Below are 21,479 nucleotides of genomic sequence, written 5' to 3' on the forward strand. Positions count from 1 at the left end.
CAGGAATTGTGATGTAACCATATTGGGAGGATCTGAGGAGGAAAAAGAGGGTAATGGTATAAGAGATAAAATTCTCATCTGCCATCAAATGAAGTCATTAGGTCTTGTGGGTTGATTGTGCCCCCCAAAAAAGATATTTTGAAATCCTACCCTCCAATAACTAAATGTGACCTTATTGGGAAGTCAGGCAGGTCCTTGTGGATGTAATCAGGTCAAGATGAGGGCTTTAGGATGGGTCCCACACCAGTATGACTGGTGTCCTTAAAAGATTCAGGAAATTTGGATGCAAAAACACACACACGGGGAAGAAGACAGGAAGGTCTACCAGGAAGAGGGCCATGTGATTACGGAGGCAAAAGAATTGGGAGAATTGTTTCTAGATAGTAAAGACTTCCTTCAGCGAGCTTGCTAACACCATTTGACTTCTTAAACTATGCATATGTATTATTTTGATAAAAATGAAAATTAAATTTCAAAAGTAAGCAATAAAACAGTAGTTACATAGTCGAGGTCACAGCTACAACACCTGTAAAACAGATGAAAAAGCCTATCAGGCTTCCGGGCCAGCTACAGTTTCAAAGTGCAATCAGACAAAGCCGGCATTTCAGACAATTCAGATGAAAGCTGTCATATGTTCTAGAAAACTCTGACTCAGGAAGTGGCTCTCATGGTAAAGAAGACACTGATGCAAAGGTATATGAAAGAATTTGAATAAAATTACTTCAGGATTGTGAATTTGGGAAAATGTGATATTTCAAAATGAATGTATTATTTTGTAATAACATGATTTTAAGTATGTGTATCAGTAATTGAATTAATTAAATAGAAAGGAAAAAAGAAATGGACTGGACCAGTCACTGCCTTCAAATAGACAAAATCTTATTTTCCTTATTTTGCAGTTGAGGAAACTGAGAGCCAAAGAGATTAAAAACTTCAATTTGCTCAGCCAGGCAGTGAGCAAGGAAGCCTACAATCTGACCTTGCTGCTTGCTAGTATTTGCAATTTATCATTTGCATAGCACATTTTAAGTGAGGACAAGAAAGCACCTACCTATAAGCACCATTAACCCTCATGATTCTTTGAGGCAAAAGAGAAATAAATTTTAGTCTTCATGTTAAGTCAATGAAAGGACAGAAAACACAAGATCATTATTATTAATGAGAAAAAAGCCTTTATGTATATAGTGCCTCTGTTGTCAGAAGGCCATGCTAATTAATCCATGATCCTGCTTCTTCATGAAGAAAGCAGATAGCAATTAGCCTCCCTGTTTAACAGATGGGTATACTGAGGCCAAGAGACGCTACCCATAAATCTGACAACTTAGATGAAACAGACCCATTCCTTGAAAGACATAATCTGCCAAAACTCACACAAGAAGAAATAGACAGGAATCGGTTTATATCTAATAATGTGATTGAATTAATAATGAGTAACCTTCCAAAATGGAATGCACCAAGTAGGTTCACTGATTAATTCTACCAAATATTTAAGGAAAATATACTGATTTTCTACAAACTCTTCTAAAAGATAGAAGCAGAAGGAATACTTTCCAACTCATTCTATGAGGCCATCATTACCCTAATGCCCAAATCAGACAAAGACATTACAAGAAAATGACAGAGCCTTTTCTGACAAAACTGAACATACTCTTGCCATACAATCCAGCAATCTCACTGCTTAATATTTATCCAAGGGATTTGAAAATGTATGTTCACACAAAACCCTGCACATGGATCCTTATAGCAGCTTTACTCATAATTGCCCAAACTTGGAAGCAACCAAAACATTTTTTAGGTGAATAGACAAATAAATTATGATCCATCCTGACAATGGAATACTATCTAGTGCTAAAAAGAAAGCTACCAAGCCATGAGAAGACATGCGAGACACGTAAGTGCATATTACTGAGTGAAAAAGCCAATCTGAAAAGACCACATACCATGATTCCAACCATATGGCAGACTGGAAAAGGCAAAATTGTGGGGAGAGTAAAAAGATCAACAGTTACTAGAGGTGGGTGAGAGGAGGGATGAGTAAGCAAAACACAGCGGATATTTAGGGCAGTGAAAATACTCTGTATGATACCATAATGATCGATGCATGTCATTATGCCTTTATCCAAACCCACAGAATGTACAACCACAGACTATGGACTTTGGGTGATTATGACGTGTCCTTGTTGATTGGCCAGTCGTAACAGATGTACCACTCTAGCGAGGGATGTTGACAATGGAGGAGGCTGTGCATGTGTGGGGACGAGCAGTATGGGGGAAATCTCTGCATCTTCCTTTCAACTTTGCTATGAAACGAACACTGCTCCAAAAAGGTAACATATTAAAACAAGAGGCCTAATCGAGGAGTTAAAGTTAATATCGGCAGTAGTGGGACAAACTGAAATTATGTGCCACCTCTCATCTCCATCAGCCATCCCCCCCCAACACACACTATTATCATAAAATGTCTAGGAGAACTTGCTCATTTCCTCATAAGACAAGATATTTGGCTCTTGGATGCCGATGTGAGTGCACAGCTTCTCTGCCCTGGATATGGGCACAGCTCCCATGGGATCTGATCCAGGAGAGGATCGCCCAAACAGGCCCCTGCAAGAGAACCACCAGATTGTACGCAGGTATGAATGAGTGTATTTCTGTTGCACATTTGAAAAGAATGTTTCATCATGGCATGGGGCAAACCCTGTTCTTACAGAATCTTGGCTCGATACAATGAGCTCACACGTTGAGGAAGGGCAAGGAGGGAATTGGGGGGGACAGTTTTTAAAAAGGATCCTATTTTAGATCCTGGTCACCCCAGGAATGGAATTCCTGAACAGTACCTTTGAGGAATGAATGCTGACCACACTGATCCATCATAACATTCATTCCAACTTCGGGATAAATATTTATGTGGTGATAAGAAGGAACGCATATATGTGTGCATTCCCAGAGACATATTTACATCTCAAGGAACCAGAGGCAGAGCAACACGTTTCCCTGGGGACCTGTTTTTTTCTAACGTCTGTCAGCCTCAATGACGACTGGCTCTCCTGGCTCTACTGCCAATGAGTGACATCACCGCTGCCCCACTCAGACAGCACATTTAAAAGAGACACTCAGCTTGACCCACTCAGACACGCTGGGCTTGGGAAGGGCGAGTAATATTTTTATAAGCTACCACATGCTCTTAATTTATTGTGCTTTCAAATGTCTACGCATTTACTCCAGGATAAAAGAAAGCAAGTTTTCATGCCCAAGAAATAAAATAAGCAATCATGTTTCAACAATAATGCTTGAATGGAAAACATGAAAAGAGTAATAAATAAAATTTTTAGAACCATGGCACAAAATGGAATGCGGGTTAAGTTCTGTTCCCTTGGAACTCCTCCATTGTGGCTAGCACAACACTCATCTTGACTCAGTTCCCCGGAGTCCCAACACCCTCCCTCACTGGTTCCTGGTGCTGACCTCTGACCCTGCTGTTTCTCAGGCTGTGGGCTCTGTCCTGATGACCTCCAAGCTCTCCCCAGACCCCCGTCAGCCCCAGCCAACCACCCACTCTCCCCAGCCAGGACCACTTTGGGATGCCTGCTTCTCCTGTGAACTGAGGGGGCTCATGAGATGTCATCGCAGGTGGCTCCCCCTCCATCTACCTCTCTGGCCTGCCCTGCAGCCCCAGCTTGGGGGCTGAATTAACGAACAACAGTGTTGAAAGGAGTAATAAGGCCGAAAAGATGAGAAAGGGGGAATAATAGAGCTGGGTTCCCAGGCCCCACACCCACTCCAGTAAAACAGAAGAGCCTCTCATTTGGGAAGAAGGAGGAGGGAGGTTTGAAAAGGAAGAAGGTGGTCATTGTCACTGTGGGAGCCACGCAATCTGCCTTCCCCTTGGCAAGTCGGGAAGGAGAAGAAAGAGCACACGATAAAGCTCTCACTGAAGTTTCAGAATCCAAGACCAGGCAAGACCTGAGCCTCAAATCCAGCAAGAGACCCAGAGAGACAGCAGGCTGCCAGAGGGGCTCTCCCTGGGGTTGCCAGTGGGGCGACTCGCCAGGTGAAATGATGTTCCTAGAGTGTGTGTGTACGCATGGGAGGACATCTGGGCAGGCCGTGGCCGCCCCTTCCATGCCCACACACTTCCATGTGAACCCATCACATCCTAATATCCACCCTGGGGGAGGGAACAGTGCCTGGAAAGCTAAGATGAATATGGCTGAGTTCGTTCTGGGAGTGGCAAGGTTATAAATCAGGAATGCCCCCTCCGAATGACTGAATGTTAGCTGAACTGACTTCTAAGTAGCCAGACTTTCTTTTCTCTATATTATAATTAAATTCAATTATCCAACAACTTACATTTTTTTAAAGATTTTATTTATTCATGAGAGACACAAAGAGAGAGGCAGAGACATAGGCAGAGGGAGAAGCAGGCTCCTTGCAAGGAGCCCAATGCGGGACTCGATCCCAGGACCCCAGGATCACGAAAGTTCATCACATTAATGCATAATTTACTTTGTATCTGTAAACATTTCCTTATTATGCCTGTTCTATCTCCACGCATTAAAGTACTTGGAATTTGACTTTAAACCATGACACCACATCCCCACAATCTTCTCCCCAGGGGAAGTAAGTTTCATCCAGTTCTCTCAAGAGACACCTTCCGTGACTCCCCCTCCCACCTCCTCCCCACATCCTCTTCATCCTTTATTGTACTTTATTGTACTCATAATTGTGATCATCTATTTTACTATTTACTTATTATTGTGATTATCTCCTCAAGTGGACTGTAAGATCCACGTCTTTTTGACTGCATCTATGCGCACAGTCCGGCATGGTCCCTGTCTTATACTAGGTATTCAGCAGAATTTGGTAGATACTCTACTCACAAACCTCCACAAATATGTGCAAGCTCCTCAATAAGGCAATCTAACCACTGACAAAATTCTGGTCTAACGTCTAACATGAGTTAACTTATAGTGAAAGTCGAGATGCCTGGGTGACTTAGTGATTGTCTGCCTTTGGCTTGGGCCCTCAGGCCATGATCCTGGGGTCCTGGGATGAGTCCCCCATCGCACTCCCCGCCCAGAGCCTGCTTCTCCCTCTGCCTGTGTCTCGGCCTCTCTGTGTCTCTCATGAATAAATAAATAAAATCTTTTAAAAAAAAGTAAATGGGTGACTTGTCTTGGAACACACCCCACTCTGCTCTATCACAGTTTCTACTTGGGACACATTTCTGAAAATAAATAAATAAAAGTCCCACCTCTAACTTTGGGCTTTCTCCTGAGTCTTTAAACTGTCCTAATTTAAAACTGTCTTATTTCTCTTTCTTTAGGAGAAGACACAATTCTCACTGAGCTCTCTATTTAAAGGACCTTAATTGATTTACCTTTAGGTCTCCCAGTTGTAGACAAAGTTGGCCAATATAAAGATGGGGAAATAAGAGCAACCTCACTGTGGAAGCAGAGTCAGGGGAGGATGGTCGGGGGAGAGGGATGCTGGTTAAGATATAGTAACAGGTGTGGAGAGATGGAAATCCCTCGTCTAGAATTCCTTGTGGGGATGCTTTGTGGCCACTGGTGTTCCATACTCTTCTTGCAGCAGCAGCTGACAGACTGCCAGGTGCCTTGTTTAATTTATGTATCCCTTGAAAGTCATGTGGGATGTATTAAACACCTAAGACACAGGCCAGAAAGGTGAAGACCTTATCCTCAGAGATTCCCCATGGAGCAAGGAATCCAGTGAATGCTTATTATCTAACGTGGGGCAAGAGCTAAGATGGAGAGCAGCGTGTGGGGTAAACTGAGCACAGGAACCAACCGAGTCTGAGGAGGGACAGAAACTCTCAGAGAGGAAATTGCAAAGGGGAGCTTTTGTGGTGGGGATAGGAAGAGAATGGGCTAAATCCTCACTTTCCAGAGTGAAAAGCTGAAAGATAATAACTAAAGCTGAAAAATCCAGAAGTAGAAATCTGTGCGTGCTCTTTGAAGAACTAGAAGTACATTCTTAACTGGCAGGGGCAACAGGGTAACTCAGTCTGTTAGGCCTCTGACCCTTGGTTTCAGCTCGGGCCCTGACCTCAGGGTGGTGAGATGGAGCCCAATTGCCCGCTCAACACTCAGCAGGAAGTCGGCTTGAGATTCTCTGTCTCCCTCTCCCTCTGCCCCTCCCCACCTCTCTCCCTCTTTCTTTTTATCAAATAAATAAATAAATCTTTAAAATGGCCTGCTCAGAAGAGGTGAAAGAGGGGACCTTTAGGAAGATGAAAGATGGAAGCAAAGGGCCAGGGTGCGGTGGGGTGGAGGTGGGGGTGGGGGGCTGACACCTTCTATAACAAGCCATTCAGAACTCTTGGGTATCACTGGCAAAACCCAAAACCAAAAACAAAGAGGAAAAACATTCATGAAGCCTTACTTTGAAAGCTGCATAATGTCTATCATATGGGGATACACGGAAGCAAACACCTAATGTTGAATGTTTAAGGTGCTTCTGTTTTTCCCTCCTAAAACAAGGCCATGTTGAACAGCTTCACCTGTGGATCTCTTGGTCTGCATCTTTGATTACCTCCCTGGGGTAGACTCCCATTCTGGGGCAGAAAGACATATATACTGTTAGAAACGCCACCCCCTTCCACCATAACCCGTGGCTCCTTCTAATTAGACCCAACCAAAATGCCCTTGAGGACAAAGAGCTTCAAGATCAATAGTAAATTTAATCGGTTTAATTACAGGCTTATTTTAATTAGTTAAATTACATATGTTGATTTGTGAGTTTAGCTTTATATATGCCTCTTATGTTTAACTAGCCCACCCAGCCTCAGAGCCTACAGGAAGGGGAGGGAAAGCAGCCAAGCGTGTGACCGGCGGTCTCCAGGTTGTCTGGGTTCCTGGGCCCAGACATGGGGCTTGGGTACAGCTCTACAGCTGAGGGTTGCAGTTATCCCAAGAGCCCACAGAAACATACTGGGTGGAGAGTCCCAGAGCCATTAGGGACCATCCAATAGGAATGTGGCCCCCACACCACCTGTACTGACTGTCCATCTTTAGCAACCTCCCAGATGCAACTGTCAGCCAAGAGGGTCTAAACGTTTGAAAGCTCTTGGTGTAGGACATCAAACGAACTTTCCAGCACCCTTATACAACGTAGGCTCCACTGGCAACGATGCACAGGAAACATGAATCTCTAGGCTCTAGGCTCCTGAAGTCAATTCATCCATGTTTATGGTCCTTGTCTAAACAGATTTGGGGCAAATTGTCAGATGCCGCCCTGAGCTGTGAATTGTAAATTATGAAACAGCTGAGGCCATATCCCTCGTGTTCTTGCCTTTGGAGTTTCTCTAGTCCTGTGCTAATTAGCCACTAGCCCCATGGGGCTACTGGATATCTGAAATGTGGCTAGCCCAAATCAGGATGAGCTCAAGTGCAAAATACACCCCAGATTTCAAAAGCCTGGTGCAACAATGGTGTAAACAAACACCTCATTCATTTTCATATTGGTAACTTGCTGAAGTGATAATATTTTGGGTATATTAGGTTAAATAAAAATACATAATTAGAATCAATTTTCTTGTTTCATTTTAATTTTTTTCACGTGGCCACTAGGAAATTTAAAATTATAGATGGGGCCTTGAATTACTTTTATTAGGCAACATTATTCTACAGAGAGGCATTTTTCATTTCAACCCAGAGAGCTGTCAGCCAAGATTTCCCTAACCGTTGGTTTCCTAAACAGTGCCTTTTCTTGTTCTTGCCCTGAGGCTACTACCCCTGGCGATTTTCAGGAAGGGAATACAAGAAATGGTAAACTGCCGGCTTTTAATTAAATCCGTGTCAACTAGGAACTGTAGTTTCTGTAAATAGCCACTAGAGGGACCTCGCACCACGCCGACGATGGGAAATCTCGGTACTGTTGGAAATAGAAATTCTTTTTAACCAACTTCAGATTGTTAATTAACAGCTAGATTGATTGAACTAAGAAAATGTATTAATTAATATTGAGTAGAAATTTTTCTTTTTAAAAAAGATTGTATTTATTTATTCATGAAAGACAGAGACATAGGCAGAGGGAGAAGGAGCACAATGGGGAACTGGATCCCAGGACCCCGGGATGACGACCTGAGCCAAAGGCAGATGCTCAAAACTGAGCCACCCAGGTGCCCTGAGTCAAAGAATTTCTTCAAAATTCGCACATGGATCTGATATTAGGGAACTGTTCTGACAGCCCAGCAATAATAAAAAGCAGTATTTCAACTCTTTTAGTTTTTTTTCCCTTAAACCCTTTTGAATTACAACTTTAAAAATAATTTTAATTCCTTCAGATCTCTAGACATTGAGGAGTCAGATTCCAAAATCTTCTGATGTAACTACTTTATTTATAAAGGAGCTCTATCCTTTGTCATTTGTATAAAATATTTACAAACAAAAGGTGACTTGGTAGTCAATCAATACTTAATGTCCTGTCACAACTAATGTTCTTAATGGCAGTTACTCTTTTGAAGCTAATTGTCCCTGGGTTCTGCTTCTCCTTGAGACTTTATGGTAAGATTTGGACAATAAATTAGTTTGCTGATATTGCTGCTACTCAGAGTCCTTGTCTGCGAAAAAGAAAAGCTGACTTTGTCAAATTCAAACAAAGGAGAGGGAATTTGTTGAGAGGATATTAGGACAATTATAGAACTGAAGGGAAAGCCAGAGAATCAAGTTCAGGAATTAAGTGGGAACCAAAGGAGACCAGAACCTCCCCCACTCACCCTCCCTGTGAGCCACTGCCACTGGCCACATAGGGCCACCTGTTTGCTCAGGATTCAAAAGCTCAGACAAGAGCACCCAAGCTGAGGTTGTGAGTTCACGCTCTACCCCCCAGGGAGACTGCCCCCTCCACCCTCTCTACCCCAGCCTCCAGGCTGACAAGCAGAAGTAATCAAATCAAAATGAGGTCACACTGGCTATGGTGAGCCCTGGATCCAAGATCCTGGAGTCCTCATAAGAAAATAGAAATCTCAACACAGAAGCTCAGTCACAAGGAGAACACGATGGGACATCAGAGGCAGAGATTAGAGTGATTTGTCTACAAACCAAGGGACACCAAGGATTACAGGCAGCTCCAGAATCCAGGAAAGGCAAGCAAGTCTCCTCCCCAGAGCCTTCAGAGGGAGCGTGGCTCTGCCAACACTTTGGTTTGGACTCCCAGCCCCCAAAACGGTGAGAGAATAAATATCCAGTGCTTGGGGATGCCCGGGTGGCTCAGTGGTTGAGCATCTGCCTTTGGCTCAGGTTGTGATCCTGGGGTTGTGGGATCAAATCCTCCATCGGGCTCCCTGCAGGGAGCCGGCTTCTCCCTCTGCCTATGTCTCTGCCTCTCTCTGTGTCTCTCATGAATAAATAAATAAAATCTTAAAAAAATAAATCCAGTGCTTGAAACCACCACATTGGTGATACGTTGTTATGACAGCCCTAGAAGACTAAAACTCCAGGGGTCCCCTAAACAAGCAAAGGCCATTTGGAAGCTGGGCCACCAAAAACCCCAGACACAATCTTCTCCTTTTTGTGCTTATACATTTGACAAGATTTCCTTAAAACTATTTTTTATTTTCTTTCAGTCCATCACAGAAATATTCCAGAAATAACAAAGAGCTAGGAAATGTACCGATCTACTACATTTGGGTTTACCCAGCTACATATGTTCATTAATCTGTGAATAAATTTTAATATAAAATTCATAAACCATAGAGATAAATATGGCCCAATTCCACCTCTCATGGATATACTTATGTGGAGCAGAGGAAGAGGTGACATCTCATGTTTATCGAGGGCCTGCTCCCTCCCAGTAAAATGGGTTCCCTCTTAATTGTCACATTAACCCTTAATGCCGGCTGTACCTGTTGAAAAAATTCAGTCAGACACATGATCTAGCCAAGCTCACACATGCAGTACGTGACAGCTGCTTTTCTGTGCTGTGGTAGGCTAAAAAGAATATCCACAGCAAAGATGAGCTTATGAATGGATTAGGAAGTAAGAATCTCCTGTAGGACCTCTCTGGGTAAGAATCTGCACAAACCACATGTTCAGGTCATCCTGCCCCCTCCACCCCTGCACCTGGCCAGGCCTCTCCCATCTCACCACCAATAGCCAGCTCCAGAGTATGTTGCCCTGAGCAGCCAGCTTGGTTCAGCCCACAGCCATCTCTTCTCCCTCCTGCAGCTTGTGCTGCTTAGAACATTCGGCTCGTGCTTCTCTCTTGGGACTGGCTGCTCCTGGTCTCTCCATGTGGGAACAGACTACAAACCCTCTGCGAACAGGGACAGTGCCTTAGACAGGACGTTGCCAATGAAACCCTCCAAGCTGGAAACACTACTATCAAAGCTCACCCAGGAGCCCCAGCAAGAAGTTCCAGGTCCAAGAACAAGAGTGACAGGGCTCAGAAAGGGGATAAGTTAATCAATCGAAGTCACTTCCAGAATCTAACACAAGTGTGTCAAATGTAAAGGGTCTCTAAAAAAACAGAGAAAGGGTTTCTAACTTTGCACCTTTTAATGATCACTATTGGTGCAAATGAACAGGGCAGCCCCGGGGCTCAGTGGTTTAGCGCTGTCTTAGGCCCAGGGCCTGATCCTGGAGACCTGGGATCGAGTCCCACATCAGGCTCCCTGCATGAAGCCTGCTTCTCCCTCTGCCTGTGTCTCTGCCTCTCTCTCTCTCTCTCTCTATCTCTGTGTGTCTCTCATGAATAAAATCTTAGGAAAAAAGAAAGGAAGTGGCCAAGGTTGGCAGAAGCGCGTGGGTGGTTCTGTTTGCCTGAGAGAAAGAGCAAGCATCCAGCAGTATCCAGATGTGGCAAAATGCAGAAGCACAGGGCCGTGGGGGACCCCACGTGCCAGGGATAGTGGTGGAAAGAGGGGCCTGAAAGAATAATAGAAGAAAACAACGCCAAGCTGACCCCTATTAGAGCCTGCACGTGAACTTAGGACCGGCCAAGGCTGGCCTCACTGGGGAAGCCGTGGGCATTAAGTGTCAGAATTAACAGTAAGATCTGAGTAAAAGACATTACAAAGGCAACATCCAATACCTTTGCAAAGTAATGGACTCCCACTGGAGCCCATTAGTAAGTTTTTCTAAAAGTTCCTACCTAATCACCATCTACATTACAAAAGATAGCATTATAGCGCGTTAGCCATGGGGATGCCCTAGAAGCTGTGGGTTGTGATACTGGCCATTTCATTTTCCCACAGGAATAATGCTGCACCCTGGCATCGAGTCGTTCATAGAGGGAAAAATTAAAAGCACCACTATTTATTGAATGTCCGCTACAAGCCAGACATCAGAGTTCATTATCTCCCATCTTTGCAGGAATCCCATAAAGGAAGAATTATTAGTCCAGTTTTAAAGATAAGTCAACTAAGTTTCAGAGCAGCTAAGTGCCTGACCTCAGGTCTCCCTTCAGAATCTCTAGTACTTTCTAGTATATGTCAGTGCTGCAGTAATCTGATGTGTTAACCGAAATGCAAGTCTAAGCACCCACAGCAATTTCTTTGTTTTTTAAGATTTTATTTATTTATTCATGAGAGACACAGAGAGATGCAGAAACATAGGCAGAAGGAGAAGCAGGCTCCTCGCAGGGAGCCCGACGCAGGACTCGATCCCCGGACCCGGGATCACTCCCTGAGCTGAAGGCAGATGCTCAAACCACTGAGCAACCCAGGCGTCCCCACAGTAATTTCAAGTAATATAATCACACTGTGCTTCAAGGGATTGGTTTAAAGCAGCACGAGATTTTAGATATGATCTAGCTCAACCTCTTCACAAACAAGCAAACCAAAGTCAAAAGAAGCTAATGATCTAAAAGGTCTAAAAGCAAGGGAGTGGCATAGCTGAGTATAGAATTAGGATCTTCTGGTTAAATCACACCATGTTCCATCAGAACCCGTGTTTTAACTCTCTAACAAAAGCCACAAAGGTGTTGACTGGAACAGTCAGGATTAACACCCGGGACATCAGAATCCAAGCCCAGAGAGAGCTCTTTCCACCACACTATAAAATTACGACATCACTGTTGGCACTTCTAAAATATATTTGTCTTGTAATACCCATTAGTCAGACAATCAATGCACAATGCTGGCCTTATTCATTCGAGAAATTTAGAAGGAGCTTGGAGGGTTAGATGCCTTTCACATAATAGTCAACTGGATTTAGATTTGTTGATTGACATATTGTCCTCTTGGATCAATTACATGATACTTTACACTCTGGGGTCTTTGAAGCGAGTGGACTTCTGAATAAGTTAACGTCTCCATCTCTCTCCAAGGTATATATTTCCCCTGACCTAAATCTGCCCCTTGGAGGCTCTTATAATATCCCTTTTCTGGAATTTCTCACTGGCACAATAAAACCATTTTCTTTAAGGGTATTCCTTGCTTTGATAGGGTAGTATCCTTTCTCTTTTAAGAGAGAACTTGAGCTTTTTTGCTTCTACGAAGTCCCACCATTTCAAAACCAGGCCCAAAAACATGAATCATCAAAGCTGAACAATTCCGTCTTTTCACACTTTATCACCTCTCTAGGCATGCTATCTCTTACTATAGTATTTTAACAACCTGTGAATACCTGATCAAAACAACATATGGAAAGCACCTGTCATTAACGCTGCCATTTGCTGCTTTCTTCTATGATTTTTATAGACTTGAGTTGCCTCTTTATAAAGTCTATTACAAAATTGCTCTTCAGACTGCTACCAGTTGTCTTTCACACGTACCTGAGTGGCCCCACGCTTTGTTGCACTAGGTTAGGTACATCGAGGAACTCTCCTAGAACACCAAGGGTGGAGGACGGATTTATCCAATGAAAAGCATAGCCATTTTGCAACTTCACAACATCAATGGCCAAGAATTGCCCTTGGGAGTAGTTTGTCTGGCATAGATTCGCTTATTTTCCCAGCATGACCTTAGGATATAATTTGGTAATGAGATCATTTGGCAATCTTGAGCTTTAATACAGTGAAATTAAATAATTGAATTGGCTGTGGTTTTTAACCTATCCTTACTCTTCTTCTAGGGTGGACTTTGGCCAAGATTATGAATAAACACTTAAGCTTTCAAGACTCCCATTTTGTAATTATAATTTGAATAATACAAAAGGATAACTCTCTTCAGGAGCACAGAGTGTCTTTATATGAATAAATGTAAATTCCTTCATTATATCTTAATTTTCTCTCTATGCCAATTCAAGCCCAACTATCTCTACGATCCTCGCAGCCAACATTTCTCACTACTTGTTTTTAACTCATTGGGCATATTTGTATGTATTTATCACGCATTTGACCTCTGAAGATTGCTTCCTATTTGCAACTGCTTTATCTTTCTGTGTTAGCAGTTCTTGGGAGAAAGGATCATGTTTGACTTCTCATGGGGATTCATCTAAATACCAGATTTGGGTGCTGCACACCTAACTGAAGCTCAATCAGCACCAGTTGGTTGAGTTGTTGGTCCAAGGCATAGGGAACATTGTCCATGATACCATAATGATGTATGATGACAGGTGGTAGGGACACCGTGGTGAGCACAGCATAAGGTGTAGAGTTGTTGAATCACTAAGCTGCACACCTGAAACCAATGTCACATTGTGTGTCAATGAGACTCAAAACATTTTTTAAGAAAAACATTGTTGGTTCTAGCATACACGTGTTATTTATTGTCTTAGAGTCTCTGGGTTTACATCTATTTACACATATAAATAAGAATTCCATGTCACATGCTTTGATCGCAAAGTCCAACACAGTTACAAATAGAGTAAGGATAGGGAATTAAATGTCCTATCTGGTTAAAGTATTGACCTTCACATGCATTGAAACAGCAGCTTTCACTAAAACATTTCTTAGGTTTGGCGATTTTTTGGTTTGTCATCTCGCCATTGATATATGTCATTTTCAAATTTGTTTTTAAATACTAAACAGGAAAACTGATGTATCGCAAAGAAGTCGCCTGTTGATATTCAATCTCAGGGTGGTCAGATTGAATTAGGGTCCATTCCTGGCCCCCACACTCTCCTCTACCCAGAATACTATCCTCATTTGTTACTCAGAAATGTACCATACTGCCATTTACTAAATGTCTAGCTAGTAATTAAATCACGAGGCTTCTCTACATATACCACACAAAACCACAACCAACTTTTTTTTCTGACACAATGATATCTTTTTGAAAATCTTTGCAGATGTAAGTCTGAAAAGGAAGAAAATGAAGATGGAAGTAAAGCTGAAGATCTGGACAGATTTGCTTGAAGTCGATACTAATGAGCTTCTGAAAGAGTGGAGGGAGATTTACACTATTTTCAGAAGATAAAAAAAACAACAACACTATTAAACAGACATCATGTTCAAGCCCTCTCTGGTACAACACATAATTGCTACTCTTATGATGTATTCATTTTATTTTTGCTTAATCTTGTTGTGGAGTTGACTTAATTTAGCAATCAAATGGGACAATGAACAACTGATTTAGACTATAATTCCACAGAATGTGTTCATTTAGATAACAAAATGCAAATTTTCTTTGCTAATATAGACAGTCATTAGCTTGATGATGGCATTGTTGCTATTTGGGAGATTGTACTATCCGATGCTGGGGGCTGTTCTGAGATTGAACCTAAATTCTCCTAAGTCCTTCTTCTGGAACTAATCCATGAGAAGTAAATGGAGGCTGATTTTTGGACTAAAAATGATTCCACCCCAACACTCTCCCCCTAGATCTCTGTGTTGATTTAGTGATAGCAATCTTTGGGAAATGTTGCCTGTTCAAAAGAAAACAAGAACGAGATTTTAGAAAAGGAACTCTCAACGGACAATAAGAGCTTCTAAGTCCAAGTCAATTTTGTTGCTAGAATATGTATTCGTCAGCATATTTCAAAGGTACAGATGTGATTCCTCTTCCTAAACCAAATGCTTCTGCTCCATGTAATTTTCCAAGGCAGTGATTTATCATGAAGATTTTCTTTATAAGCATCTATCTTTAGCCACTCCATTTTTATTATCTATTTTTGTTATCTTAATGAATATAATTATCATAGTGCTGTAAAAAAATCATGTATATTTACACATATAGAGGTAGAGATATATAGACTACCAACAAAAATTGTATAGCTGCCTGTGAATGTAGTATTTGTAATATGAAATCTTATATATTTCTCTTATGTCAAGAACAGAGTAGTTATTTCTCCTATCTCCTTTATAGGAAGAACAAAAATTGCAAAAGTGAAGAGACTTTGCAGATGTAATGAAAGTCCCTGATTCACTGACTTGGAGTTAATCAAAAGGGAGATTATCCTGGGTGAGTATAACCTAATCAGGTAAACCCTACTAAAAGAGGGTCTGAGCCTTCTCTGAGGTCAGAGACTTGAAACAACAGGGATTGTGTGTGTGTGGGGGGGGCGCACGTGTGCGTGAGTGCATGAACACACACATGCACACATACATGTGTATTCCTGGTTTTGATGAAGCCAGCTATCATGAATTCCATAGACACAAGGAAATGAATTCCACCAACAACTTCAGGGAACTTGAAAGCAGATCTTTCCCTAGTTGAGTCTTCAGAACACCCAGCCCAGCCTGCGCCTTCATTTCAGCCTTGTGAGACCCTGAGGAGAAAGCCCAGCAAGACCAGGCAGGACCTCTGACCCACAGAAACTAGGAGATGATAAGTGTGTTGTTTCAAGCTGCTGAGTTTGTGGTAATTTGTTATGCAGCAATAGAAAATACAGATATCCTGAAAATTACGGATAGCTAACAGTTAGTGGGCATTAACCATCATGTTCCAAGCCAAATTCTGTTACATGCTAGGTTGTTTATTTAATTCTCACACATCCCCATTAGACAGGGAGTATTATCTTCATTTTACAGAAGCAAAAACAGCATCTCAGAGAGGGTAAGTAATTATCTGATATGCATTCAAGCCAAGATTTGAACCAAGCATTCCAACATCAGAGCCTGTACCCTTAGTTTTCCATTCTGCTTAGAATGAATCAGGCAGTTCCACAAAATACTGAAGTGTATTACCAAACTACTGTAATAAAAACAGTTTTCCTGACATGTGAAAAGATGGCTAAAAGGAATCATTAAAACATAATCAAGATTTCATGGGGCCCCTGAGTGGCTCAGTAGGTTAAGAGTCCGACCCTTGATTTTGGTTTAGGTCATGATCTCATGATCTCAGGGTCGTGGAAATAAGCCCCACATATAGCTGTCCAATCAGTGGGGATTCTGCTTGGGATTTTCTCTCTCCATCCCCCTCTACTCCTCTCATCTCTCTCTCTCTCTTAAATAAATCTTTGAAAAAATAAACAAGATTTCAGACAAATCCTTGTGAAAATTGGTATATGCTAAAGATAACTTTACAGATGAGTGGAGAAAACAATGGATTTTAAATAAATAATATTGGGACAATTGGTTACCCACTTGGAATAAATAAAACAACAATGCTAGATCTTGACATCAATTGTTACACCAAAATAGGTTCCAGAGAGGTCAAAGATTTAAGGCAACAATAAAATACTACTAAATAATAATACTGTCAAAATACTACTTAATGTCAAAAATACTATACAAAGATACAGGTATAGTGTCATTGTTTTAAATAATCTAGTAGTGGGTAAAATCTTTCTAAACCTAACAAAAAATAAAAAGGAAAAGAATGATAAATAAGTGTGTTGAAACTTAGGTTTTCATGCCAAAAAAAGTAATAACAAAGAACAAAATGGGAAAATATTTGCAACACATATAACGATAATTTCCTTAACCTACAAAGGACTTAATAAATCAATAAAAGAAAGGTGAGAAAAAAAAAAGAAAGGTGAGCACCACAACAGAAAACTGGACAAAGAATCTGAACAGAGTGCAATACAAGTATGAAATAAAATTTTTAAAAAGTCCCTTATTACGGAGAATTTTAAACAGGTAGAAAGTAAGAGATTGCTGATGCAGACAACCCCTCTATCCTGCACCCATTCCCAGCTATAACAGTCATCAAGGCAGTAAGTTATGGCACTCCTGTGTGATACACACACACACACACACACACACACACACACACTTCCAACCTATTTATCCCTACACTGCATCATTATGAAGCAAGTCATTTTATCTGTAAATGTACCAGAGAGTATAAGATTATAAAATGCTGCTTTTTCCATTATAGTGGCAAAGAGCAATTAATTGTAATTAATTGACCTAAGGGTCTGGAAAGAGGGAGAACACTGAAAAAAAAAAACCCCAATATAACTCACACCTGATACTCTCTGAAGGGGAAGAGGTTTTTGACTGTTTCCAGTCTTCAGCCGCAACTACTTGAATACTGAATCTACACGAGAGCAGAGGAGGCATTCTTGGACAAAACTGTTCAGAAGACTTGGGTTGAACAGGATTGGGGAAAGGAGCTTGAAATCAATTCTTCCTAAGCACATTTTCTGTGTTGCAAGTATTCACAGTCAGGGAGGTGGTCTGATAGCCTGTACAGTTCTTGAGGACAAGCACTTCATCTTTTCTTTTGCACAAAAGCCTTATATTGTATCTGCTCATAGGTTATCAACAACCATGAATGGCTGTTTCAATGGACACACCCTCCTTCATAAGGTTGATGGACATTGACATTATCAATCCAGAAACTCTCTGTGGCTTCATATAAATAAAATGAATAGCAGTTATTGAGGAAGGGCTGGGTCTCCAGCCCAAGCATATTCAGAAAGGTATGCTGCTTGATATGGAGAACAGGTTCCTGCCCGAGAACTGCCTGAGTCACTTCTTTCACGTGATCAGAACTGTCTGTGCTTTGCCTTCCTTGTAGTTATGCTCCAGGTCAGGGAGGGAGCTGGTGACTCAACAGGTTGGGACCAGACTTCTGTCTGGGTGGACTTGAGTGGCTGTGTGAGGCATGGAGTGAGGGCTTCAATATTAGGCATTTCCTTTAAGATGGTTTGAATGAGATGGACTTGGTCCTGGATGGGCTGGATGAAAGACCTTGCTGAGCCTGAATCCATCCACAAGACTCACTTAATACCAAACTGAACTTAATCTCCAAAACCTGTGGTCATAGGCAAGGAGATTTCATTTTGTTCAACAAAAATTTTGGCTATATATGCACACACTCTGTATATGCAGGGAGTAAGGACATGGCGGGGGGTGGTTACAAAAGTGAATAAGATGTCTTTGCCCTTGGTGATGTCATAGTCTAGAAAAGATGGACACTATGTGAATGAGGCTAACAATTTTGAGTACCTGCAGTGCTCTAGGCACTGTATTAGAGACTTAGTGTGCATTATCTAAGGACAATTTAAGGTTGAAAGTGCTGGGAAAGTTCAGGAATGTTTTGAAGGTTTCTTAAGGAACTAACATTGGAACTAGCACTTGAAGAATAGATATGATTTTAACCACGTTGTTGTGGTGAAAGCAATTGTGGGAGAGAGGATGTATTAATCAAAGTCCAGATAGGTGCTGGACTTCTGGAATGGGACACACACCGTTTGGCTCGGTACACCAAGTTTTCTAAAACCGAACACTGTTGCAATAGCCTCCTCTCTCTCCCTGGTGCATGCTACAAACAACTTCGAGATCCATTTTCAGAAAACCAATGTTGGATTAAATCAGGACTGTACTTAATCAACTTTCTTCGAAAAGGAAAAATGTTAGAGAGGAGAAAGGGTGGGGGAACCTCTCAATGAATCCTTATTCCCCACAGAACAAAGTCCAAACTCCTTATCATTCAAAGCCTTGAGTGCCTGTCCTTTTCAGCTTCCTCTCCTGCTACTCCTTGCCCCAGATCTCCTCCTGGTTCCTACATTCTAGCCATCCCTCAAACCTGCCTGGTATCTACTTTCTGTGCCTTTATTCATGCTTCGTCTTCTGCTGAAATGGCCTAGATTCTGTCGAAATCAGTCTAAGATTTTAAGATTCAGTTTAATTGACATCTTCCTCATGAAATTCCAAATTAAGCCTTCTTTCTTCTGTGGCCTCATGGTACTGCCTTCCTCAATTCTGCCGCTTGGCACTGTCTGTTTCTAATATTCAATCTGGAGTCAGGTGATCTGGGATCAAACTCCAATTTTGCCACTTAAAAGCTGTGTGGGGGGAAAAAAAAAGCTGTGTGGATTGGAGAACATCTATGTCTCTGAGGTTCAGTTTTCTTCATATGGGATACTTAAGAGCTATTTCACAGAATTAGGAAATAAAATAATGTATGTGGAAGTACTTCATAAATCATGACACAAGTAACATGTTTAGATTTACATGTTTTTAAACATGTAAAAGGTAATATGTTTTTATCCCACTAGAATGCAAGCTTCCAAAGAGCAGGAATTTTTTTTGAACTTTTATTTTTAAATAATGGTTACAAAAGAGTTGCAAAGACATATAGAGAACTCCATATACTCTTTGCCCAACTTTCCCTGCTGTTAACCTCTTATCTTGCATATTTATCAAAACTAAGACATTTGTATCAGTATAATACCATTAGCTAAAATTCAGACTTAATTTGTATTTTTATCAGTTTTTCCACTACTGATTCTTTTTGTTGTTGTTGTTCCAGGATCCAATCCAGAATCCCATATTGCGTTTAGTTGTCATGTCTCCTTAGTTTCCCGCAATCTGTGACAGTTTCTCAGCCTTTCTTTGTCTTTCATTATTTTGACACTTTTGAAGAGCACTGCTTAGGAATTTTGTAGAAGTAGAAAAACCCTCAATTTGCGTTTTTCTGGTGTTTTCTCATAAGTAGATTTAAATTATGGATTTTTGAAAATACCACAGATGATACTCTTCTCATTGCATATTGGAGGTATATGATATTAATATGATTTATTAGTAGTAATAAAAGAGGAATTTTTGGCTGTTTGGTTCACACCCAACATCCTGGCACATGGAGGTACTCAATAAGCATATCAATGAATTCTCTTTCCCCTATTATGTGTCAATGTCTTCCACTAAATTGTAAACTCCTGAATGGTAAAGACCATATCATATTCATCTTTGTCATTTTTTAGTGCCTAGTAGACTTGTGTTTAGTGGGTGTTTCATAGGCACTTAGGGATTGAAATGAAAGATAAATTGGAGTGCGGTTGTATCTTCAGGGAAAATCAAGTTTATCTGATAGTCACTAAGGAACCATAAATTTATTTTAAGCAGCTCAGTTAGAAGGTTTAATATTTATTAAATGTCTATTTATGTGACACTGTAAGGGCTGCAATCCCTTCAGTATTTTACCAGTAAGTGGAAAGGGATAGAGGGGTAGAAAGATGCACTGGTGGATGCAGGCAGAGGGAAGGCTTTGAGCTTTCAGACTGGATGATGGAGCTTTAGTGACGATCTTCTGAGAAGGAGACCACAGAAGGAAATCTGGGGGTAGATCATTAACCTGGCTTCAAATGTGTTGAATTTGTCTTGTGGGAAAACTGTGGTCTTTGGAGATCTCTGGGAGGTTATGAGTGCTAGGCAGAGGACGGCATGGGCCTAGAGATCTAAATTTGAAGCCATTTCTATTCTATTGAGATCTGAAGCCCAGGAAGTGGAGAAGATGAGCAGAGACGAATTAGTTTGAGAGAAGAGGACATCAGACCCTTGAGGCAATTCTGCAGGTTGAGAGGAGTGAGAAGGGGAGACGGTGAAGGAGACAGGAAAAGAATATTAGGTCTCCCTACATGTGGGATTTCAAGAACTCAGTAGTTGACAATACCTAGTAGGAAGGGAAAAGGAAGTACTTTCATTATTTAGGAGACACCAGGTGACTGGAAAGAGAGTGAGTGGGAAATAAAATGAAGGAACGATCAAGTATCTATTCCACTTCCCTTTGGGAATCTTAACTCTGAAAGGAAGAAGAAAAAGGGGATTTGGGGGCCACAAACAACAGAAAGGCCGAGGAGAGGTCTTGTTTTAGTTCTGAGACTGATCCCTGAGATGGGCTCTCACACAAAACACTTCACCTCTCAGGCCGCTAACCTTCCTTTAGAGATGGTATAAAAGACACCTGAGCTGCCAGCTTCACAAGGTTTGTGTTCGGGAGCCTGCTTCCCCACCGAAACCGTGGGCTTCTTGAAGGCAGCGGCAATACGTATCTTTTTAACATTCTCGGGGCTTCGTAAAGCAAGACGACCCTTCGAGAAACGCTTGTTGAACGGGGTGTAAAGCGTCGAGCACTAAGCCCTGAAGCTTACCGAGGCCTCACTGCTCAACACGGTGCTATGGCGCTAGCAGCAGTCTCCACAGTCCCGAGGTAGGGGCTCGAACTGCCCCCTCTGGCGCAGTAAGGGGCTCCAGGGGCCCAACCGCTCGCTGGGTCTTGGGGTGAGTTTTTTTTCACTCAAAGCCGTAGACCTACAGAGCACGCTCCATGACGTGGAGTGAAAAGAGCCAGAATTTGGAAAAAGAAGAAAGGAGAACAGATCTTAACGAACTCCAGGTGGCCTCCCGGGCGCCAGGTCAGAGCCGCAGTGCGCGTGCGCCCAGCCTCACTTCCACAAGGTCCC

At 41.8% G+C, this 21,479-nt stretch overlaps 1 protein-coding gene across 1 annotated transcript in view; it reads right to left on the bottom strand.

The window, feature by feature from the left end:
• The window catches only part of SERPINB5 (serpin family B member 5), a 77,480-nt gene extending 56,025 nt beyond the window's left edge, over positions 1–21,455 (bottom strand). Inside the window, exon 1 of the mRNA XM_072821240.1 lies at positions 21,168–21,455. The gene's annotated coding sequence lies outside the window, so the exon portion shown is untranslated. The remainder of the gene's footprint in view (positions 1–21,167) is intronic.
• Positions 21,456–21,479: the final 24 nt, after the last annotated feature.

The sequence above is a fragment of the Canis lupus genome, chromosome 1 (assembly GCF_048164855.1).
Source record: "Canis lupus baileyi chromosome 1, mCanLup2.hap1, whole genome shotgun sequence".
Lineage (NCBI taxonomy): Eukaryota > Metazoa > Chordata > Mammalia > Carnivora > Canidae > Canis > Canis lupus.